Source organism: Sceloporus undulatus, unplaced genomic scaffold, assembly GCF_019175285.1.
Source record: "Sceloporus undulatus isolate JIND9_A2432 ecotype Alabama unplaced genomic scaffold, SceUnd_v1.1 scaffold_22, whole genome shotgun sequence".
NCBI lineage: Eukaryota > Metazoa > Chordata > Lepidosauria > Squamata > Phrynosomatidae > Sceloporus > Sceloporus undulatus.
The window spans coordinates 1056446-1082461 of NW_024802944.1; the positions used below are offsets into that span (position 1 = coordinate 1056446).

A 26016-nucleotide genomic window follows, 5' to 3' on the forward strand; every position below is an offset into this window, starting at 1 on the left:
TAATAATAATAATAATAATAATAATAATAATAATAATAATAATAATATAGTTTATTTGTAACCTGCTTTTCCAAAATTTTGATCAAAGCGGTGAACAATTATATATAAAAACATTCCAATAAAATCAATTAAAAACAGCATTAAAAACAACACAGTATTACTAACAACAAAAGGGCCAGATAGAAGGGGAAGTCAATATATACATTCCAGGGTCATCAATGAAAAGGGGTAAGGGAAAAAATGATTTTTCACGGTGGGAAGGCTTGGGAAAAGAAATACGTCTTCAGGTTCTTTATAAAAAGAGCTAAAGATGTGGTGGAGCAGAGCTCATCTGGGAGACTATAGGTTGCAGTCCTTCAGAGTATATGGCAAAATAAAACATATTAGGCTTGAAAGTGCAACAAGAGTCTTCAGTTTTTTCTGCTCTAAATTAATCTGCATAATTCTCATAACAGGACAGTTAGGTATTCTGGACTTAAGAGGATTGGGAAATAGCAACCATCCTCCAAAGGACTGTTTTATTCATATGACACAACTAGCAAAACTCAAAAGTCCCTTCTGAAGTAGCATGCACAACCTCCTGTGATGTTGCTCTCCCTACCTTTATAGATATGTTTAATTTCCTCCTTACCCTTCTACCTGCTATAGGTTCTACCTATAAAAGAGGGGTGGCACATGGTCTGTGGAGTGTCTCACCCCAAATTGGTGGGGTTTCCCAACCAGACCACAACCTGCCTGAACTGTTACATTTCCAGTTACCTAGTACAGTATAGACTTTTACTGATGCAGTCATGTGGAGCATTCATTCAGTGACTTGTTTCCAAGTCAGTTACTAATCAGCTGGAAACATGAGGGTCAACCCTGCCAGGGTAAGAAAGTGTTATGGTAAGAGTGATGGATGCACATTGAAGGAGAATTTGATTTGGGGCATTTTCCATGAGAAACAGAACATATAGAAAGGTGTGTGTGTAGCTGAGCCACTGTTGTAGATTGATATTGGTGCAGTACTTTTTCACCCATTTGTATAGATGTGTTTTTACTGTGTAAAATGCTTAACTGAAACAGTAATTTTCATGTGCCTCTTTCCCCAGAGGCAACACAGTCTTAAATATTTAGAGTTTTCAGAAGAAAAAACCGAAGCAAGGATGGTGTGGGACTACAGAAGCTGTGACTAGCACTTTCTCCCTCCCTGTCCCCCCAACCATTTTTGCAAAATAAAAATAGAGATCAAGAAGTAATAGAAAGCATATTACCTCCTTCCATTGTGCAGCACAAAGAGATGGAATACGATACTGTGATCCTAGCTATAGAAAGAAGCTAGTGCTAGTAAGAGGGTTAAGAATAAAATACACTATTTGTCTTCTGTTGTAGCCAGCTTGTGCTGGTTTTGTACACAGACCACACCTATTATTCTGAACCCTCCTTCATGGAAGTGAAAAGCAACAACCTGCAATTCTTGAAATGACTCTCTGAAAAATGTTTGGTTCTTTTAAAAGACCACGTAAAAGGGAGAGCATTTCTCTGGTTCACCCAACAATTTAACACAGAGAAGAAAACATCCATGTTAAAATGAGTCATAAAGAGAATCACAGTGCTAGGAGACCCTCTGGGAGGTTAGATATGTTTGGAAAATATGCACTGCTAGAAAGCCAGAGATCTCAAAAGACTTTAATTCCTACTCTTGGTATGAGAGAAGTGGGGGGAACCATAGAGGAAAGGCTGAACAGAAGAACCCCATTTGTGAATACCTAACACCAAATAATTTGTATGTAAATCAGGCAGAGCTCGTCATTTTGCTTTTTCACAGTATTGGAGTATATTTTCTGTGTAAGCCTTCAGGGTGGAGGGGAAATAAATAAATAATAATAATAATAAAATTTTTATTTATACCCCGCCCTTCCAAACGATCAGGGCGGCTTACAAAATGCACCGAAGTGCAAACAGCATACAGATTAAAAACACATATAAACAACAATCCTTAAAAACAATAAAAAACAATAAAAAAAACCCTAGCCCAACCTCACGGCCACGAGAGAGGAGGGAGGCCCACAGGATATTTAGTCGGGGAATGCCTGATTAAATAGGAAGGTTTTGAGACCCTTCCTAAATTGGGCCAGGGTGGTAGATGAGCGGAGCTCCATGGGCAGCGTATTCCAAAGGGCTGGGGCAGCTGTGGAAAAGGATCTTCTGGCAGTAACAGCCAACCTAGCCCCAGGCACCTTCATGATAGCTATATGATACTGGAATGCTAACCAGACAACATACACTTAAATGCTTATTTTTCTATGTAACAGTATGTCCATAATTATGGTTGCGTGAGTTTTACCCTGAGTCCAGACATGCCATCAAATGCCAATCTATACCATTTATTTGCATGGCTCTCAACTTTAATATTTTTAAAAAAGCAAATCTAGCCCTTGCAGAAGTCGAGATGTGAAGCAAAATATGCAATCTCTATCTGATCTTTTTTTTTCTGTGAGCCACTAGCATTTTACTTTCTTGCAATGTGTTTAACCATTAAGAGAAGTCATTGACAACTTTACTGCCATTTTCAGGGCCTTATAGTTTATTTTTGTAGAGAGACGTCTTGATTGCTGCATTGCAAATATGCACAGCCTTGGCTCTGACATGGACAAGAAGCCCAGAATCTTTCTCTGAGAGAGCTTTTCTATTAATTTCGGCACATCAAGAGCCTACATCAGAATCACATTGTCTTTCAGAATACAGTCCATCCTATATAACAACTTGCTTGAATCCACTGAGCTCAGTGGTGCTTACTTTTGTGGAGAAGTATAGGATTATAATTTTAATTGACTTTTGAAAAAGAAAATGCCTTTTGTCAAACATGGGAAGATTTCTGTACATTCTGGGAGTAAATTGGTCCTCAGCTCCGTTTTTTAAAACAGAAGCCGGTTTTCAGATGAATGGCACTCAGAATATATATTATTTAATTCTGTCACCACTGTTATTATGTGGCATAATTACTGATAATTACATGGCACTGAAATGTATTTTTTAGCACACAAAGCACTTTTCCTACATTATCTCAGTAACCCTGAACTAATGCACCAGGAACAATGAATTCTGGTGCTCCCCCACCCATGAAAGGCCTCCATTATGACCGCTTGTCCCCTCCACTATGCTACTGTGGCCTTATCCCACCCTACCATCCTTCCTCTTCCCTATCCCATCAACATGTCTCTGTCCTTGCTTACCTGGTCACGCTGTCTCCTTCCTGTCTCATCTTCTACTCAGCTCCTTCCTTGGAACCTTATCACTTGCCACATCATGCATAATTGTCTTCCTCTCCCTCACCCCCTTGCTATGTTTAATAACAATATATGTATATATTGGAGAATTCTCAAACTTGTTCATGCTTCATTTTGGCCAGTCCTGACAAAGTTTTTCGCCCTGATGATCAGACATGTGTGTGCATGTGTTGCCACTGAGTGCATATTATCTAATTATGTAAGCCAGCAATGATCACTATTATATAGCTATACTATTATTTTACACATCTTCCACCTCTTCCTCATCCACCTCTCTGTCCTCCTGTTTATAAAATAATGTTTATCTTACCACTCCTGCCCAAAAGGAAAAGACAGGTTTACAACAAAAACAATACAATTACAAAACCAATATTGTAAGAATAACTAATAAAACAAATGATGTTTAAAATTAGCATGAATTGAATAATCATAGGAAAAAAAATGATGCAGTTATATCAGCCATTACTTCTGCAGGGCCTTTGAATATTTTTATTTAAATAATTTAATATCAAAATTATTAAACAATTAGTTAAAATTATTTGAACAATTACATTTAAATATTTTGAAAGTAACTAATTACTGTTGCAATTCAGTAACTGAACTGAAACAGTAACTAAAACAACTTTCTAGGTTCTGGATAGAAGAAACACAAATGTATTTACTTTCAGAAATTGTCTGCATGAAATGTCATGTTTGATGCCTGCCAAAATCTAAACATGAAGTGAGTAATCCCATCAGGATAACAAATGCCACTGTGAGTCCATATATTGGGAGATAGGTGGGACATACTCCTATTACTACTACTACTAATCTGAATGTCTTGTCCATGTATTACCATCCACATTACAATACAAGGACAATACCCTGACACAAACCCACATGCCAACTCTATCCTCATATTTCCATTCCCTTCTCCTTTTGTGTCTTGTCTTTTTAGATTGTAAGCCTGAGGGCAGAGAAATGTCTAATTTAAAATAATGTAAGCTGCTCTGATAGCCTTTTGGCTGAAGATCAGGGTAATAATAATAATAATAATAATAATAATAATAATAATAATATGTACTCTGGAAGTAACATTACAGGGGCCATTAACATCACTCACGACATCAGAGGTCCATTTACTTGCTCTTCCTCCAATGTGCTATATGCCATCCTATGCCAAAATTGATCCGTTATGTTCTACATTGGGTATCCAGGACAGTCACAAGTCACATACACAAGACAATTAATGAACAGAAATATGACATTAGAAATGGCAGTACCCAAAAACCAATTGCAGAACATTTCAATTTTCCTGGACATACAGTATGGGACTTACAGGTTGCAGTCCTTGAACAAGGAAATTATAGAAAAAGAACAGAAAGAGAAACTGCTGAATTGAATTATATTCACAAATTCCAATCCATTGGCAGAGATATGAGCAAAGACAATGGAACATTTATCTGTACTAATAAAAGAGTCCTCACTACTGCACATACAACAAATAAACAAAATCTTCTCAGAGAGTTTTGAACCAAGAAAAACTGACTTCTCATAAGCAGTTTTATTACTTTCTTACAGAAAAGATCTTAAAAACCTGTATCACCTTACCTAGTCCTTTGAAAATTTATGGCAAGGGTGCTAGTTTGCATCTTTCTGGATCCTATTACATTCTATACCACTCCCACAACTATATATACAGTACATGATTTATACCAAAGGCCTTCTTAGTACTCAGTATGAAGTACTGCATGTAAAGCAGCGGGCTTATAAACAGTCTTAAACGTTCTGCCAAATTTCTCTTTCCTCCCCTCCCTTCCTCCTTTTTATGCCACAAGAGACTAACAGGACTCAAGAGACTAAAGGAGCATTGTACATTTGTAAAGGTGCTATGTTGGGATAATGCCAGGACACCAACAACATGCAGTATCATGATAGCTGGCAGTGTTGCTGTGTCATTATGCTGCCATAGTGCCATGGTGTGATAAGGCCAAAATAATCACTTCCAGAGGCTTCCAAGACATGGAAACTGTCATTGGTGTTTCTTTTTTTGCAAATCAATGAATCAACCAACCAACCAAGACACCTGTATGCAATATGTAGGCCTCAAGATTCCCATCCTTAGAAAATTAATAGTTTTAATTACATTTATCCCAGATTTCCATTTCGTATGAAGGAAGAAACTCTGCTAGAACATGGCCACATAGCCCGAAAAACCCACAAAAAACTATGGATGCCGACCATGAAAGCCTTCGACTTCTCATATGAATTAGTTTTCATTATTTGTAAAATCAACACTGCTGATAACACTGATAACCTATCAGTAAGAGAACAATATTTAAAGCATTTGATGGCCTGTCCCTGATTCACAGTAAGAGTGACGAAAACAACCAACAACATATTGTATATACTCAAGTCTAAGTCTACAAGTCTTGAGTAAGTCTATAAATTTAGGTGAAAAAATAGATCTAAAACACATGTCGACTTATCCATGCATCAATGTAAGTACTGTACTTTATTTAAAAAGGAACCATCCCCTGGACAAGAACATAATCTGTCCCAGAAGCACTGATTCCCCACCACCACACACCATTCTCTCATTCATCCAGCCTTTAGTGTGAGCACAAACAGTTATACCTGCTGGAATTTTGTAAGGTTTTTTTGGCACCGTTTTCCTTTGTTTCATCTTTTAGAACTTTTGTTATGTGCCCCTAAGTTTTAGCCTCAACTTATCCACAGGTCATATCAGCATCCATAATTTTGGTCCCCAAACCTGCCTTTGATGGACTTATAGTCAAGTATATGTGGTATATCTGGAAAGCCCATACGATAAGCAAGTCTTCTTTATAGTTCACATTCCTCTTTATTATCTTTTTACTACTACTGATGCCAATTTGTCCCCTATTACTACAACTAGGGTCATACAAAGGCTCAACTCCTGCAAATTTTCCATGTGAAGTAATAATTAAGCTGTTGGTTATCAACATGTGGGTAGCCCCACGGGCTTTTGACTTTATTGAGTACAGGCAGTTCTGAAAAGTGCATCTGGAAAAGTAGTAGGAAGAAAATACATGAATGTCAAGCTTCCTTTACTGTAGTCAAAATTATAACATAAAGGTGCCAACCCCATTCTTGTACCCCAAAAACCCAGTCCTGATTCTAACTCAAGGGATGGAACATAAAAAATTTAAGAGAAAATGGGATTGTTTTTAAAAACTTGGATTAAAATTTATCATCGTCATCATCATCATAATCATCATCTATTTATTTATGCAGCACCATCAATTTAATTGCACTGTAAAAAAATTAAAACAACATAAATACTCATCTGTGCCAATGGCATACAATCTAATAAGAGTAAATAAATAAATAAATAATAAACTGGTTGTTGTTTTTTTAAAAAAATCCTAAATTATAACCATAGCCAATGAAAAGATCTGGGACTGTTCCAGAAGGGACCAAATGTCATATGCCACAAAGTTTAAAATCATAAATTTTCTTTTCAGAGTCATATATATATACAGTATTGGGCTCTGGAGACAGACTGGAAAGAAGAAACCAGCAGGAAGACCTAAAGTGTAGCCTTGTGACCTGAGTATAGCTGACCAGCTGATAAAAACAGAAGGGTACTAGACTGCAGAAGGTTCCCTTACAGGCAGGTTGCCTCCATTGAAAGTGTTGAAAATACTTGTAAGCAGGTTTTGAATGAAACTCCTAGAGATCTTGTCTATATGCATCCTACTGAAAGAACCAACTATATACTGTATTCAGGGTGATCAAACATCTTCCTTTTCCAGGACATGCCCTACATTTCAGCCTTCTGTCCAGGAGAATTCCCAAATGCCCTGCATTTTGAGTGTGGCTAAGAAGCATAAATTTATATTTATGTATTATTTTTAGTTTTTATTTTGTAATGTCCTACATTTTTAGAATGTCCTACATTTTGCGCTGCCTTGTCCTCCTTTGCGGTTGTGACATCTGGTCACCCTGTATGTATTCAAGCTATTAGATCACTCCTAGGCCTGTAAAACGGAACATGACTTTTAGGGTTAAAGAAGAAGACCCTTTCAAATGTTTTTGTCATGCATGGGAGCGTAGTACTGTACATCTGTGCAGTTTTCATAGAGCTGTGTCACTCTGCTTTAGTGGAACAATGGAAAGAAAAAGCAGTTTTTAAGGCTTCCCAGTCACATGGTGAGAGGCTGAACATTTCTATGTCTACTTGTTTTATTCTGACCTTCAGATAAACATATGGCATTTAGGAGTGAATAATGATTTTAATTGCACCCTTCCACACCATGTGCTGAAATGATGTTTAAAGCATGAAACTGGTAAATGAGTTAATAATCATGGTGTAAGTGTGTTTTATCTTTTTATTTGCTTTTTAGCTTTTAAAGTGTATATTTGCAACATTTTGATACTGTGAATAGTTCACAAAATATTTTTAGTTGTATTGCTACTACTTTAAATTGTAACCTCCCCCAGTCCCAATGACAATAATATAAACATATATTCAGTGCTCTGGAAATTATTTTGAATACAGCAGTTGTGTAATCAAACTACGTTTAAATCAAAAAATCCCATCCATATGAAGCCCATTTAACTCTGGGGCATTGTGGGAAAGTAATATGGCAATTTGATACATTTTTTTTTAAATGTGGGGAATATCAACAAGAGATGCCAGATTCTCCTGCCAGATACTCCATACCCCATCAGCAGTATGGTGATAATAGACGTGACCTGCCTTACACAGTAGTTGTAAAGCAGTCTTCTTAAACTATCTGTCTTCCAGGCATGTTAGACTAGCCAGCATGCCTAATAACTATGCTGGAAAGGGAAATGGGATGGTCACTGTACTCCAACACACCAGGAGACCACCACCTGGAGAAGGCTATGGAAAAGGATTGCCAATTGAATATATAGGAAGTATTCCAGTAACATATTACTAACCAAAGTTCTCTGCTTAACTGGAGGTGCCTAGATGATTTCACAGCCTGAAAACTTAACAAAACAGTCTCGCTTCTTGTGGGTGTAGGGCTGATGCAACTTGGATCACAACAGCCACCTATAATATGCTTTGAATTTGTCATCAATTCAGAGGCAGTTTGGGAAGCTCTGACTTGCTCCTATGTCAAGTCCTTGACTGGCTCTATCATCAACAGTCTCATACCTGTGGAAGATGTGTGTGTGTTTGCAAACTGGGCAGCTTGCACACTTCTCTACTGATATAGATCACCACCAAAGGAAGTTGTACATGGAGAGGGGGGAAGAAAGCAAGAACAGATGCAGAGCACTCCATCAAGCCTGTAGGACACTCACCCATACTTTCACCCAAACCAGCAATTATTCTTCAGGTTACAGAAGCAGCAACTAGCTATCTCTTTGTTAAACACAAGGGCAAGACCACCAGCACTATCTAGAGGTAGGCTTATGGCTTCTTAGAAGAAAATGCAGGAGGAGTTGCCACTAAGAAAAGTGAAGAGGGAGGGCCTGACGGTAGTGTATAAAGCACATAATCTGCATGCAGATTCAGTAAGAAGGGCAACCGGCCAGTTTCTTTCTGACTTTGGTGTAACTTATTAATTAGTACATGACACAGTTCGGAAACCCCATACAGATTTCAGCTCAGCCGTACAAGCTGCCCATTTTCAAAATGACCCAGTTTCCTTCACAGGATCTTTCTTTCTTTCTTTTTTTGAATTATGCTTGTCGGTTCCGCTTTTTGCACAAACTGGTCAGTCTAATTATAGCACAGCCACAACCTCTTACCTGTGAAGCGGCAGAGGCCACTGTCATTCACAAAGGACTGCATCTGCATTCTTATTCTCTCAAAGGGGAGAGTTGCTTTTCTCTACAAGCCCAGATCCATTTCCATGAGCTCAGCACTTCCGTTTCTTGAGATGTGCTGAGAACATCCTGCAACCCGTGAACCACAACCAGAAGTGCAGAAAGCAGAACATTATCCATCAGAGCAGCCAAAAAGAGAGAGAGAGAGATGGAGCTAAATGTTAGGGGAAGCCATTTTATGTCAGCTCAGACTACAGGTTTGGAACAAAAAATCCATTCCAAAACCAGAAACTGCTAAAGAAAATGTTTGTTTTCTTAGAAAGGAGCACTCAGGTGTTTACAACTTTCCCCAGTTAACAAGACTTCAACACAGGGTTCCCACTAACATGTAAGTGAACCTTATTATTATCCTCAGTTCTCTAAAGTACAAATATGCCACTTGACTTTTTTGTTGTTGTTCTCAGTGTATCTTCCCCCCAGCTTGATATGTAATTGAATGCTACATATCACCAAGAATGTCTCATTTGGCCCTAAGAAAAGTCAGCTGTATTAAGGTGATTTCCTATACATACACATATTTTTTTACAATGCTATAACTTTCTATTAGGTTTGTCAGATGTCAAAGTGAACTTTTTGCAAGAATCAGGTCAGGCTCCCCATTCTTCACATACATAAGCTCAGGACCAGAACAAAACAAAACAGAGATGGAAATATCTGCACATACACTTTAATATAGCAAAACTGATCCATTTTGGGCAGTGATGGGTAAAAGCCAATATGACTCAAGAACACACTGTTTTTGTATCTTTCAGGGGCTGATGAATTTCCAAGGTCTTGTTGCTCAGTAAGACTACTCATCCAGCTTGCTACTTTATAACGAACGATATCAGAAGTTTTGTAGTATTATAACAACAAAAACAGGCTGGCTTTAATTTAAATATGTAATAACTGGCCAAAGACACATGTCACCAATTTCTTCTCCACCCACAGGAGTGCCTGGTGGCATGATACTGCATTTTGCCATCAGCAAAAAACTACTGCATTTTGTCACAGACCAGTGACAAAGTACAAAGGTCATTCTACCTGACTTGCAACCCTCACTAAGCAATCTACTTCCTTGAAGAAAGCACATCTACAATCTTATACTCACTGCTGCAATCCTACACTTCTTTACCCATGACTGATTCCCACTGGACTCAATGGGATTTACTTCAGAATAGATGCATCTAGGATTACTCTGCAAGATTGCTACCCTGTACACACAGGCAGAAGAGCATCTTCCTAGACATTGTTGGATTTACTTCTGAGTTAAACTGTTTAGGATTACCCTTTCTAGACAGAGCACCTCCAATTTTAAAAAACCTAGTTAAAGTGCACATTTTCAATGGGCCCTTAACTAATTATTTAGCCACATACATGTCTGGCTAGGTGAAATTTATTTACATTTGCCATCCTATTATCAAGATAGACATAAGACAATAGAAAGAAAAATAGAGGGGGGGGGGGAGATAAAGAAAGAGAATGTTGATGGGAGAGGGAAGGTAGTCGGTACCTTGAAAGAAAGGGCAAGAACAGTGGCAGCTGTCTGGCAACAGTTCACACCGTAAACTTAAATTGGTTTTATACTACTTTACTAAGTATGGTTCCCCCAAAGAACCACAAGACATCAAGTATGGCATGCTATCTTGTTACAGAATCCTAGGGTATATAGTTAACAATGGTCTGAATTCTCTTGATAATCCCACCTAGAGTAGACCCACTGAATTAATTCAGTGCTCCATTAACACTTGTTGTAATACCCATTCATTCATCAGGCCTGTTGCAGCTGGGGTTAGGATTCAAGTGAACGTCTGCTTAGTACTGGATGGATGCAATTATTTCCACTCATGAATATATTCAAGGCTTGGCAGTAACAAAATGGGATATTTTCCACATAGGACCACACATGGTTCACTCCTAGGCAGTGTGCTCTAAACAACAGCTTCAGAAAGTCATTCTTAATACATCTGGAAATCAGGGTTCAATTCTCTGTTTGGCGATGGAAATCCACTAGATGACCTTGGACAAGTCACACATTCTCAGCTCCAGAAAACCCCATAATAGGGTCATCTTAAGGTCACCATAAATCACAAATGACTTGAAGTCACACAAGAGCAATGACAATCCCCTGGACAGCAACACCATACTCGACGGGCAATCTGGTAGTCAAAAGAGTAACTTTTCCAAAGTCTTATTTTAAAGGCACTAGAAGCAACAAATCTGCTAAAGCCAGGTTTGGGCCTAACTGACAGCTGGAAGGCAGACTATGGAAATCAATAATGCATACTGCCTTTGGATTTCATGAGGGAAAAGGGTATCATATAAATGGTTTTTTTAAATGTTTTGAAACATGGAGCCACTGAGAAACAAGAGGAATGTATCAGACTACTTTTCTCTGAATTTGTAACATTTATTGTTATTATGTGCCATCAAGGTATCTCTGATTGATGGTGACCTTATGAGTTATCATCATTATTATATTTACTTATATCCCACTTTTCCCCGAAAATTGGGACTCAAAGTAGCTTACAATTTAAAAGCAATTTTAAAAGAACGAGAGACCTCCAACAGCCCTGGTTATCAACTACGTCTTGCAGATTCAGAGCTGTGGCTTCTTTGATTGAATCTAGCTACCTGTATTATGGTTTCCTTTTTTCCCCACTGCCTTCCATTTTTCCAAACATACCTTGTGATATGTCCAAAATATGACAGTGTCAGTTTATTCATCCTCGCTTCTAGTGAGAGTTCAGCCTTGATTTGTTGACGTGTTCATTTCTCTTTTTAGCAGTCCCTGGTATCCATAGAACTCTTCTCTAGCACCACGTTTCAAATGACCTTATCTGTTTTTCAAAAACCCAGGTAAGATAGCCCCACTTAAAAGGGAATACCATGATGACTGAGCATGCTCAGTATATACAAGTGGCCTTTGAATTTTGGAGGTTAGCTACAAAAGTTTTTAAAAATGGAAGTGGCAACATTACTAGGATCCTTAACTCTGTGTGTGTATGTGTGTGTGTTATATGCCTTCAACTTATGGTGACCCACAGTAAGGCAACAGAAGGATGGCCAGCTGATCTATCTGCCTGGTAACTCTGGACTAAGGCATTCTGGTGAGATGAAGCTATATGTTTTATTATTTGTTTATTTTTAACCTAATAGCAAACTTGGGTTGAGAGGTCTATTGATTTCACAGTGAAGAACAGCAAGCCAAATAAGGTATGCCACTGGGCTATATCCCTTCCCCCTATCATCATTGTTGGGCTGTTTCCTAGTTTTTCTTCAATCTAAAAGATTTAGACATCTCTCCTAAGGCTCAGTAACTAGCAATAACAGCCTTAAGCTGAATCATCCTCCTATTTTAGTTCCATTCTTTTTCCTGTACCTGCCCCCTTCCCGCACCATCCTAAACATCTCTAAAATTGAATTCAGATGTTTACGGTTTGGCTGAAAATCCACAGCAGCTTCTTCCCTACCTTTTTTAAACACAGGATTGTGTTGCAAAGCTGGAGACAGACACATCCAATATAGAAAAAAAAACTGCCTGTATTGGCATTATCAGATTTTTTTTTTAAAAATCCCCGTGAATTCCACAGAATCCAATAGTGGAGTGGGGAAAGGGAAGGAAAAGGAAAGCAGAGAGAAAACAGGCCTGCTCAAGCCCCTGTCATCTTAGAATAAATCTCCTGGAGGGGAGGATTAACGGCTGGGGTGGGTGCTTGCCACATGGTTAAGAAAAACACTCTCTTCCCCTTGCTCTATAGGAAAGTGTCTGGAAGGAGTGGTGAGAGAAAGAATCTGATTTTCCCTTTTCTAATCTCCCAGCATGGCATAGTGATTGAGTATTGGAGTACGACTCAGGGTTCAATTCCCTACTTTGCCATGAAACCCACTGGGTGACCTTGGGCAAGTCACATGTTCTCAGTCTCAGGGGAAGACACTAGCAAACCTCCTCTGAATCTTGCCAAAAAACCACAATAGGGTTGCTGTAAGTCAGAAATGACTTGAAGGCACACAGCGGTAGCAACAACAACAGTCTCCATGTGTTATAAGCCCGCTGTACAGCAATAAGATATTCAAGTCCAGGGCTAGCTGTCAATTCCAATTTTTTCTAAAACATATCAGAAGAAGCCCAGAGCAGAGCAGGGATATGGAAGCGTTTCTGTTTTTCTCTTCCCATTGAGACCTGTCCTGTAAGCTAAAAAATAAGATTCTTTTTACAGGATTGGCGGGAGAGCCCTGAAGCAGAACACTACTAGTAGAAGCTGGAGCTCTTGTTACAGGTGGTATTTGGACTTGTTTTATTATTAGTATGGATGAGAACAACATCTGCTACTCCTCTCAAATTTCTTGTTTCCTCTGTGCTTTATGGTAGTCCTCAGATAACTGGACAGGAGCGTATGGGTGAATTTCCCCACTGTTAGTATATTGCTATATTAAGTATATTGTTATGAGCTCTTGTTAAAATGCAAAATATGTTAGGGTGGCTTGATTTTGAATAGACAATTAAGATCCATGCATTTTACAGAACACCTACTCCCAGCAGAGACACCTATTTATTGACTTGCAGATAAAGTGTTTCCCTCAGTGATGGGGAAAAAAATCTCTTGGAAAATCTTGGGTATAGGGCTGTAAATGTGTCTAGGTGTGCCCCCATGCTTGCTTAAACAGATATGGATGAACACAGCTGATGCGTTTATGGATTCTCCTTGGTGATGTGTCTATAGCAGGGGTAGGAATTGTGTGGCCCTCCAGATGTTCTCAGACTGCAACTGCCAATAGCACCTATGGTGAGGAATGTTAGAAGGTGCAGTTCAGAAACATCTAGTGACTTACACAGTTCCCACTCTGGATTAAGGAGACAACCAAGAGTGTCATTTTCAAACATACCATTATGCAAATGGGTCCCATTTTTGTACTTCTAAATCCTATGTATATGTAATTGCTTAAATGGACCTGAATTTCAAAGATTTCAGGTACAAGCCTCAGCTATAAAACTGACAGGGTTACTTTTCTCAGACTGAGGTATCTCAAAATGTTTTTGTGAGGATAAAAATGGCAGAGAGGAGTGTCCAACATGAACATATTGGAGGATGTGTTGTAAATGGAAAAAAAATAAATAAGTAAAATGAATAATAAACAGAAAATACAAAGAAGTCAGCTGTGCAGAGGATCCTAAGGAATAATTAATTGCATGGGGTACAGAACTGAGGATGCTGAGTGGATCACATTGCTTCTTCTGCCTTCCCCTTACCTTCATTAAAATATCTCTAATGTCTTTCAAGGTTACCCAACTGGATTGCTGAGCCCCAGTGTAAGGCTCACTGGCACTCCGCCATTCCCCATCACTGCCAGAATCTTTCATAAAATGACATGCAGTACTTACAAGCAGGTGTTTTGGAACTAGATTTTCCTGCCTTAGGCAATGGAAATCATAGTCACTGTAATCCCTGGCTAAGTAATTGGCATGCTCTCAACAGCTCATGCCAAATACCAAAGGCAAGTGTCCAAAGGCTATTAACACCTGTTTTGTGCTTCCTTGTGGCTGTCATTTTTTAAAAAAGGTTTTGGATATCCCTTCTAACTTTTAGATTGAAGGCAGGGTCACAGTATAATTCTAATATATGCTGAAAGCATAAATCAGTTGAAAAACTAGAAGGAAGTAATCTGCCTGCATTTGTAAGGAAACCCACAAGCTGCCAGACAGCTGGCAGTCATGATTTATGGAATCCATTTTTCATACAGAATAAATATATACTCCTGGACTGGCACAGCTGCCACTTCCCTGCATCACAGAGGAGGGGAACTCCCATCTCGCAAATTTGCCCTGATCCATCCATATCCATAATATGACCTGGACAGGTTTACTAATGCCCTTTCTGTTCCATAAAGCCTCACCTTCAAGAAAGGGAGACTGTAGAAGAGGCAGCTGGGAACCTCTGTGGCTGGAGAGATGATAAGCACTAGCTGAGATTTCCTCCATCACCTTCCCTGTGCTGTGAAGGCAAGGAGGAGGGCAAAGTACATTCAGCTGGCTTTTCTTCTTGCACATGGATTTCAGGATTCCATTGGTTCTCAAAACACTGGCTGTGTGAAACTACCATTCCTCCCAACATTGCCTTTTTGAGAGAAGGTAGCTCACAGAAGTTTCAGATATAAATGCACCAGCTGCTATTTCACCTGAGGAGTTAGTAGCAATAGAACTGTTCCACTGATGCCCTACTTCTGCTCTATCAGAAATGTACACTATTTCAGGAATATCTGCATTAAATGTTCACACAGGGTTGTTACTTCAAATAATCTCTTGCAATTCTTGCAAGATTCTTGCAAGATATTAGTATACAGGCATATCCTCTATACTCTCTAAAAACATTATCTATTTAAAAATTTAAAGAACATTAAATGCATAATTAAAGAACATGACATTTAATGTTGGCGGGGACAATAAATTCAGCAAAGTTACATTTCCTTTAAAAGGCAACCCAGCCAAACAGTGCAACAGTTCTCTTTGTTCGTTTAAACAATGTCTTGTCACTCAATCACATTCCTAACTTTCCCTTTACCTTGGAAGTGAAACTTACAAGAATGTGTTCAGGGTCAATTCTGCTACTTTCTTGATTCATATATGGATTAGAGAAAGCAGGTGCAAATCAGGTTAGGAACTAACACTCTCTTTTACCCCATGACCACAGTGAACATTGTGCTTTGGCTATCCTTCTTCATCACATAGGACGTTAACACATGGGAGGAATGTCTCTCAATTTTGAAAGAAAAGAAAGTAGGGCCTATATGGAAATGAACACAAGTATGTGGATGGTTATCACACCACAGAAGAACACAACGCCCATCGCAAAGCCAAAGTAGTGCATTCATTACCCCTTATTTCACGTTATTTATGCAATTCATGTTATTTGTTCATTCATTACGCCTTATTTCACATTATTTAGGCAATTCACCAATTCAAAATCAATCCAAAGCAACCTTGTACAGTGGGGCCTCCGCATACGCGGACTTTTTATATGCGGTTTTGAGCGTATGCGCTAAAGCCGCTGGGTGCACGCGGGGCGGAAGGCACGGCACGTCCCATTCAGTTGAATGGGCGCACGCGTGCCCGTTGCGCCCCACACACCTCCGCGCTGCCATGCACGAGCCCCATTGTTTACAATGGGGCTCGAGCATAGGCGAAAATCGCCATACGCGGCGGGATCCGGAATGGATCCCCCACGTATGGCGAGGTTCCACTGTACTTGGTTTGAGCATTGGACTATGACTCTAGAACAGGGGTCGGCAACCTCCGGCCCGTGGGCCGGATGCGGCCCGCGGAGGCCTTTTGGCCACCCCCCGCCTGCCCCTGCTGCTGCCGCCGCCGATTCCAGTTCCCGGGCGCCGCCATTTTTTTCTAAATGGCAGCAAGGTCGCGTGAGACTTCACTGCCATTTTGAAAAAATGGCAGCGTATGCGACCACAAAAAAGGTTGCGCGAGACTTCGCCGAGGCCTGCTGCGGCCGCCGGAGCCCTCAAACAGGGCTCTGATGGCGGCAGCGGGCCTCTGGGAGGCCCGTTGCCATCGCTGAGGCCCTCCTGGAGGGCTCTGGCGGTGGCAGCTTGCCTCCCAGAGGTCCGTTGCCTTCGCTGGGGTTCTCCTGGAGGGCTCCGGCGGTGGCAGCATGCCTTCCAGAGGCCCGTTGCCTTCGCTGGGGTTCTCCTGGAGGGCTCCAGCGGCGGCAGCGGGTCTCTGGGAGGCCCGTTGCCTTCGCTAGGGCCCTCCAGGAGGGCTCCGGCAGCGGCAGCTGGCCTCCCAGAGGCCCGTTGCCTTTCTGGGGCCCTTCAGGAGGGCTCCGGTGGCGGCATCAGGTCTCCCAGAGGTCCATTGCCTTCACTGGGGCCCTCCAGGAGGGCTCTGGCGGTGGCAGCAGGCCTCCCAGAGGCCCGTTGCCTTCGCTGGGGCCCTCCAGGAGAGCTCCTGCAGCGGCAGCAGGCCTTCCAGAGGACCGTTGCCTTCGCTGGGGCCCTCCAGGAGGGCTCCTGCGGTGGCAGCAGGCCTCCCAGAGGACCGTTGCCTTCGCTGGGGTCCTCCAGGAAATATTTGGATGCACTGAATATGAGGGAGTTCATGGAGGAACAAAGAAAAAATCTGAATAAACCAATTACACTTCAAGAACTTTCACAAGCTATTCATAATAGTAAAACCGGGAAATCTCCAGGGCCAGACGGGTTTATAAATTAATTTTATAAAATTTGTGGAGAACATCTGAAGGGACCACTACTGCAAACAATGAATGAGGTCATGATCAGAAAAATGCCCCAAACATGGACTCAATAAAGAAAAGATTCAACATGTCCAAAGAATTATAGACGTATATCACTATTAAATTTGGATTGTAAATTATTTGTGTCAATATTGGCTGCAAGATTTAAAAAAGTATTGCGTAATTGGATCCATTCAGACCAACATGGCTTTCTCCCCAACAGAATGATAAAAGATAATATTAGAAACTTAATAAATTTGATTGAAATCCATGAAAAGAAAATTGATAAGAAATTGGCAATGTTTTTCATTGATGCGGAGAAAGCCTCAATTGGAAGTTCATGTTTGGGGTACTAAAAAGTATAAATGTTGGGGATAATTTCCTGAGAGGGATTGAAACAATATATGACAAACAGGAAACAAAGATATTGATAAATGATGAAAAAATAAAGCCATGCAGGATATATAAAGGGGTGAGACAAGGATGTCCCTTGTCCCCTCTGTTATTTATATTGGTACTGAAACCTCTTCTGATAAATATTAAAAAGAATCAGTTAATTGAAGGGTTTAAATTGAAGGGAGAGAAATACAAATTAAGAGCATATGAGGATGATCTGTTCTTGACAATATCAAATCCAATGGAAAGTAGTGAACAATTATTAAAAGTATTTAAAAAATTGGTAAAGTTGCTGGATACTGGACAAATATAGAAAAATCAAAAATTTTGGCTATGAATTTTACCAAAGAGGAAAAGAAAATATTAGAACAGAAAACTGGGTTTAAATTGGAGAAAACAATCAAATATTTGTGGGTTACAATATCTACAAAAAACACCAATCTCTTTAGAAAAAAATCTGGTGTTTGGTTAAAAAAGAGTTGGAGAGATGGAAAAAACTAAATATATCTTAGATGGGTAAAATTGCAACCGTAAAGATGGTGGTGTTACCTAAAATGATGTACTTATTTCAAAATCTCCCAATCATATTTAATGACTCTCCCTTTTTGAAATGGGAAAAAGATTTGGCCAACTCCATATGGGATAACAAAAAACCCAGGGTGAAATAAAGATTTTACAAAATTCAATTGAAAAAGAAGGATTAGCACTGCCAAATTTAAAATGGTACTATTATGCAGGAGTTTTGGATTGGTTAATGGATTGGATCAGACTGGACAAAAAGAGAGTGTTAAAGTTGGAGAAAGTAGATCTAAAATTTGGACTGCATGGAAATTTGTTTTATGGAAAAATAAAGTTGGATGGGAATTTTAATAACCACATAATCAGGAAATCATTATTAAGGATTTAGAATAAATATAAAAAGAGATGGTGCCAAAAATACCTACATGGGCCTCTACCAATGAAGCTATATGTTCAATAGAGAGGAAATAAAAGAAAATTCCTGGGTGACATATGACGATTTAACAAAATTACAAGAGGGAGTGAGAATAATGAAATTACAAGAATATCTGCGAAATGAGGAATATACATGCAATTGGTTTGCATACAGACAGTTTAGGGAAAGGTTCCTAATGGATAATAAAACTAATGGTATAGGATCGGTAGAATTACAATTAGAAAATATTATTAAAAACCCGAAAAAACAAATTTCAAAATTATACAGTTTTATTTGAAATTTTGAATTAGAAGATGAAACAATAAAAGAATATATGATTAAATGGGCAGTGGATTTGAAAGAAACAATACAGTTGGAGCATTTTGAGAAATTATGGCAAATTAGGATAAAATATACTCCAAGTGCAGAAGTCAGAGGGAATGTATACAAATCACTGTTTAGATGGTATTTAACACCCTACAAATTATCAAAAATGTTCAAGAAAAATAAAAACATTTGCTGGAAATGTAAAAAAGAGGTTGGTACCTACCTACATAACGGGTGGAACTGACCAAAAGCAAGAACGTATTGGAAGAAAATTCATAACGAGATCAAAAGAAATGCTTAATATTAAAGAAAGAGCCGACCCAAAAATGTATCTTCTGAATATTACAGATTCGGTTAATTTAGAAACTGGAAAAGAAAAAAAATAGCATTTTACATTATTGTGGCCACAAGAACATTATTTGCAAGATATTGGAAATCTGAGGACACCCCCACGGTAGATGGACTTTTTCAAGATGGATAAATTAACAACATTGATGAAAAAGGATATGTTAGATAATTTTTATAAAGAATGGGACCCTTGGGTGAAATACATACAAAAAGAGAAAAGGGGAGAGTTGCATTTGGCTTTAATAAAAGAATAGAGAAGAGAAAAGATGTCAGAAATGATAAATTAGTTACTGGTGTGGCATAAGAGTCAGTTTGTAAGAGACACGGACTGGCATATCTAGTATTTTCCCTTTAAGGAAATGACTCTATGGATGGAGTTTATAGAAAAGCTGTAGATTGATAAGAGTAATATAGATATACTCACTGAATGGGGGAACTTGGAATTCTCTAGGAAGTCAATATTAGTAGGTAATGAAGTTGAATGATTAGACAATATAATTATATGTAAAGGATTAACGAAATTGAAATAATGATGTATGTAGTGTTTTAATTGTTAAAAAATTGTGAAAAAAAGAAAGAAACAGAACTGCTATAAAATTATACCAATGTGCTATCACCATGTAATGTTTTTAGTCATATAGTCCCCAGAGGCACTGTAGATTGTATGACACTCTTGAAGATGGTTTGGGAAATGAGCATTACTCAGCACTGAAGAGAGTAGAGGCACTGCCAGTTAACTGGAAGCAAGAATGATAAGAGTCATTACTAATAGGAAATTTCTTACATTAATGATGTGTCCTTCAATTCCATAGATCCCAGTGTTCTTTGGCAGCAAAGATTTATAATTAAGAAGAAAGCAGCATATTGCATATTGCAGAACAAGAGAGCTAAGCCAGTTGACCCAAAGCCAAGTGCTGATTTATGAGATGTGCCTTGAGATGGAACATAGAAGAATGATCTGAAGACTAAAGCAAGCTCTTTCAAGCCCCCCTGAATCAAGGGGAGAAACACCATTCTAGTCTCCCCAAGATAAGTGTCTTTCCAGAAAGCTGACTATTTTAATCATCAGGAATTCAGGCTTTTGAAGCACAAATAGGGTGGGTCAGTGTAAGAGCTGGTAAATGATCTGAAGCATCTTCTGCCACAGCACTATTAATGTTGCCTCGATAACAGAGCTCTTTGGTCTATGGAAAAGAAGCTGCCATGACCCAGGAGTCCAGCCATAATCTGAATGCAGCTGAGGAGCCAAGGTGGCCAGCAAAGGAGACACCAGGCCTCAAGAGCTAGAGACTACCAAAGGCAAGAGCCTGAAAAAAACAACACAAACCCCCCCTCAAAAAAAAAACTGGATATAGTCTTGCCCTTCCCAGTAGACACATTAAAGGTTTCCTTTTATAGGCTTTCTTAAATGGAGTACATAAAATCCAGGGCTTCTCAATTTAAAATACTGTACTAGTTTGGTATATTCTTCTTTGCTAATAACTTTTGCCCTTTTGTTGCATTATTGTTGTTATTGTTGTTGTGTGCCTTCAAGTTGTTTCTGACTTATGATGACCCTAAGGCAATCCTATCATGGGTTCTTCTTGGCCCATTTCTTCATTGCTTTCTCCTGAGCCTGAGAGTATATGACTTGCCCAAGGTCACCTGGTGGGTTTCATGGTCAAGCTGGAAATTAAACCCTTGTCTCCAGAGTCACAGTCCAACATTCAAACCACTAGGCCACATTTGCTCTGCTGCACCTCTTTTTTACCACACTCTGATGTTGCTTGGCCACATGTCTACTGATTTTCATCTGTGAAACAATGGAAGGAATGGAATTTGTGTAAGTGATGGGTGACCTCCAAGAACAATTCATCTAAAATTCAGGCTTTTGCCCCAACATAGTTAGCTTAACTTTCTTCCAAATAATAAAATATTACATAACCAAAAATTATCACTTTGATTTTCCTGCTTGTATCTGGTAGTCTGGAAACAGTCTCCCTGCTTGGCTCCATTTTTCCCTGGTATCAGAGGAAAAATGTCAAAAAGGAAAATATGCTTTTAAATTTTAATGCACTCTATTTAGAGATATTTGTAACCATTTCTCTTCTCTCCCTAAAACCCTTCAAATTCTTCTGCAGATAAATCATTTGGCATTTATACCTTTCTTTTCTTTTTATCCCTGGTGACACTTTAACCCAATTAAAGCTCTAATTCTTCTCTGAATCTTTTGCATGATTCCAGTTGTCTCTACCAAGTGTTCATTCTCAGAAGCATCAGTGCAGTGAACATCTGCACAGAAACCTACTGAGTCTTTGGTTTGATCCTAAACACAAATCCAGAAATACAGAAGTTAGCCCACAATCAGAAGGTGGATAATGTCTGCAAATTTGCATGCTATTATTCCCTTCCTTAAGGTGGATGTCACAATGCTGGTATATCACAGATGGGATCCAGTAGGCTATAAGAGGTCTACAGTGATTCCTCACTTGGTCCCAGGCTTCTTCTACTCTTATTCTGCATCAGTGATGGGAGATAAAAGGATATTTAAAGCCCAGGAAGCTGTTGGATGGAATGGAGCCTTGTTTTGCATGCCTGAAAACAGCTTAATTCTGAATAGATATGGATAATGTGCATTGCATGTTTGATGGGGAAAATACCAAATGTACTTAGAACTGTGTCTCACACTTCATGTTGGCCCATCCCATCACTGAAAGGAGGCACTCAAGACTAATCTCAAATTTCAATATGGTCCTGCCTCCCTTGCAAATAAATAAATAAATAAATAAATAAATCTCTAACCATACTACACAGCATGTCATTTTTATGAGTTCAGACTCCAGCCTTCTACAGTGGCTATTCAGATTGTTCTGGGAAGCCCACAAACCAGTCCAGAGATACAATGGACATTATAGGTCTTGGAATCTTGGAAATATTATATAGTGTTTTTGTAATTACTTTAGATATACATGCATACGTCAGTTAACAAAGCTCTGAAAGAGATGCTATTTTTACAGTGCTGTTTTATGCCCAGCCAGCCCTCTTGTCCTGTAGCGCACTGGACGTTTGCTTTAGCAGCATCTGCATTGGGAGGAGGGCTGAAGAAATACAGCCTTTTGGTGCTGGGTTGCAGCAGTGTGTCTGCAGCTAACAGGAGTTTACTGTACTTGATTCTACAATAGCTGTGTGTGCCTGCCTACAACAGGCAATGTAAACAGCACTTTCCTTCAGATTCCCTTATGGAGCATGTATGAACAGTAAAACAGAGGAAAAGAAGTAAGCCTGTCTCCCCTACAATAAAGCCATACATCTAGACATTTATAAAGAAGCAATACATTTATTCTGCTAAGTCCAAAGCATAACATATATCTTGCAAACTTTCAAAGCTTCACTGACTTCATCAAACAAAGATGTTTAAAAAAACATTCAGGAGAAGAAAAGTGACGATGCTAGGGTCACAGGACTACATTTAATCTCAGTTGTTACTCTGTTGTCCATGAAAATGGTATCGAAGGACTTCAATGCAAGCAGAAGTTTGGCTACCAAGAAAAGTGGAGGCTGGCAAAAGAAAAAACATCATCCCTAGGTCCATTTTAGAAGAAACCTTCAAATAGTCTCTAGAAGGCTCAAAGTATTTTTGTTATTTATTCCTTACCTGGGTGTTTCATTTCATGTGTGTATATTGTTAGCTTTAAATAAAACATTTGCTGGAAAATGTTGAACTGCTCTTATTTTTTGTGGTGCAAGAACCTATGCCTATTTTTCCCCATGTTATTTCTGTCTCTAGAACCAAATTTTCTCTTAAAGCAGTAATGCCCAGGAACACTTCTGCTTCATTCACTGTGATATACCTATATATTTTGGCCCGGTACATACTGCCAATAAGCAGTGTACCAAGGCTGATACTAGCGTTAGGGACCGCATAGCAACTGCACGATCCCTAAACTTAGTACGTACTGGTGGTGTTACAATGGTGGCGTCCCATGTACATGGGTGCTGCCATTGTGACGTAAGCACTGCATGGCATCACTGCAACGCTGCAGCAAGAACCCGGAAATACCGGGTTCTTTTTGCTCTGCAGTGATGGCGTGCCGTTTGGGGGCAAAAACGGGCACTGGCAGGCAGCCATTTCTCGGCGGTCTGTCCCGGGCCTTTAACAGCCTATTTATGTGAAGTGGGTCTGGACATCTTAGTGTGTTCTCTCTCCTTCCAGCCCCTACTATTAAGCAATTTACCCTTTCCTCATATAGGTTTCCCTCCTTACCTGGACATTTTAAAAACAGAACTGTTTCATCCTGAAAGCAATGGCTGAAATAGACCAGTGGGGGGCGGCAGTTTTGAAGCCGCCCTTTCTGACGATGGACTGGAGCCTCAGCAATCACACGCCATGGCCCCAATCCACCTTGAAGCCTCCCCAAAAAGGAGCAGCAAAGAGCCGCTCCTTTTTCGGACAGTAAAAAGCTGGCTTTGCACCCACGCTGTGGCTGGAAGCCGGCTTCAGAATGCTCCAGCGGCATGCAGCATGTAAATGCTGTGCACTGGAGTGTCATGAAGCCTCCCCTGTGTAAATGGCCAGGCGGCTTCAAGCCGACTTCTGGCCGGCTTAACTTGCCTATCTGTTCTGGTTCTTAATTTCATGGTGCTGCCTGAAAGCTAACTTGTCAATCATTGACCACAGTCTAAGAACTTGTTTTCCAAAATGTAAAATGGCTCGTACCAAGGACCCTCTGTTATGTCTTCGATATCATGATGTCATAAAAAAGGAACAATTAAAAGCATACTAGAGCAGCAGTGTAGATTTAAGGGCGAAAGTGAAACATGGATATTCTGGTTCAGAAACCTAGAGCCCTTACATATAAAAATGAAAGCTAACACTTAAGTACAGCTGAATTGAGTTATATTTACAAATTCCACTCCATTAGCAGAGGTACATATAAAGATAATCTTTTGATGGCACACTACATGCATTAATACATGAGTCCCCACAATGGCACATATATTAAAAAGCAATCTCCTCAGAGGTTTTATCTCAGGGGAAGTTACTTTTGATAAGCAGAATTATTGCTTTCATGCATCAATATTATATAAAGAACTGTATCACCCCAAAAAACCCTTTGAAGAGTCAGGGCAATAGTCATGATTTTCACTCTCTGAGATCCTATTATAGTCTATCCCACTCCCACAACTGTATATAATGATGCTAAATAAACCCGAGGCTTTAATATCATTCCGTCAATGTATCTGAGGAAGTGGAGTGATATCTATGAAAGCTCATGTTAACCTAAAAATCAGTCTTTCAGGTGTGGGTAGATATTATTTTTTAATCCCCTCCCTTCTTTCCCCCTATTCCCCTTTTTATACTGAAGAATAAGAATGCATGAAAAGCTATGAATGTGCCACCTTTTCTTGACACATTCTTCTTCTAAGACAGCATTATGAGCAGAAAGAGCCTGGTAAATGAAGCAGCTTCTTTAATCTGTGCTCCCATCCACAGCCTGTGTAACTGAGCTATGCTGTTGGAATGACACTTAAACCCTAGGAAAAGGAACCCTGAAGCTGTGGCAGCTGCTACAGTTCTACTTTACAAAATGCAGAAGGACTCTGGTGAAGTAGTAATCCTCCTTATTGCCTGGGCCCTGCTTTTGTTCAGCTCCCCTCTAAGAGCATATAGGATTGAGCTTTGCAACATCCATCCTGTGATAAGGCATTCATTCCCTCAAGTATTCAAAGCTGGACTTACATCTATATCAATGTCTGTCGTTCATGTTCCAAATGTCTTATTTTGCCTGCTTGTTTACCACCTTCTCTTGAACTGTTTTTGCAGACTGGAGAAAATTATTGATCAGTTCTTAAAAAACAGAACCTAGAACTTTTCATTGGAGATAACCTCATCCCCTAGAAGTGGGTAATTCCATTCCCCAGCTAGAGGTTTTGTTAAGTGAAATATGCCTGTACTACTGTATATAATTTTATAATAATAATATATTATTAATATTATTACATTTTATCTCAAAATGTATCTTAAACCATTTATTATTTACAGGATGTGCATTCAAAGCTCTGCAAACTAGTACAATCTTCAGGTAATTATGGTGAATTATAAATGCAAGTCTTTCCATCCTTGAAGCATATGTCTCTTTATTACAATAAAAGTACTATACTCAGATTCCAACCATACTATCAGTGAACATCAAAGAGTGTTATTTAAATACACATAAGCATTTATAAATATCAAAGCATTTTCTCAGATAAAATTAGTATGCTACAAACAAAACTTCCAGTCAAAAAGGCGCCACAATTGGACATCCTCACATGATATGTCTCAAGGAAACACCACTATCCACATTATACCACCCACTACCATTTAGCTAAACCAGCCAAATTCTTCAAAAATGTGTAACAGTCTTTACTAAATTCAAAATGTCCATTTTTGCTGAATCAAAGAAAAAATTAAGAAACTGGGTACAGAAGCTAGAGAAATTTTCCATTGGCTTACTGGTACATAAAAATGTTATTAGTATTATTATTCTGCTTCTTTATTCCACCCCTATTCTAATTGTATTAACATCAAATGAAGTACTTTTCACCAAACTTACATAAACTGCAGGTGGTAGCTGCAAATTCTCTCAATGTACAAATAGTGCCACCAGTAAATAATAATAATAATAATAATAATAATAATAATAATAATAATAATAATAATAATAATAAT

At 39.2% G+C, this 26016-nt stretch overlaps 1 protein-coding gene across 2 annotated transcripts in view; it reads right to left on the bottom strand.

The window, feature by feature from the left end:
- LOC121917512 (protein phosphatase 1 regulatory inhibitor subunit 16B-like) overlaps positions 1-26016 on the bottom strand; it is a 162042-nt gene that overhangs the window by 103095 nt on the left and 32931 nt on the right. The window contains exon 1 of one of the 2 annotated variants that reach the window (XM_042443544.1): positions 9018-9120. The exons of the other annotated variant lie outside the window; for it this stretch is intronic. The gene's annotated coding sequence lies outside the window, so the exon portion shown is untranslated. Of the gene's footprint in view, positions 1-9017; positions 9121-26016 lie in introns of those variants that run through there. 2 annotated transcript variants of the gene reach the window in all.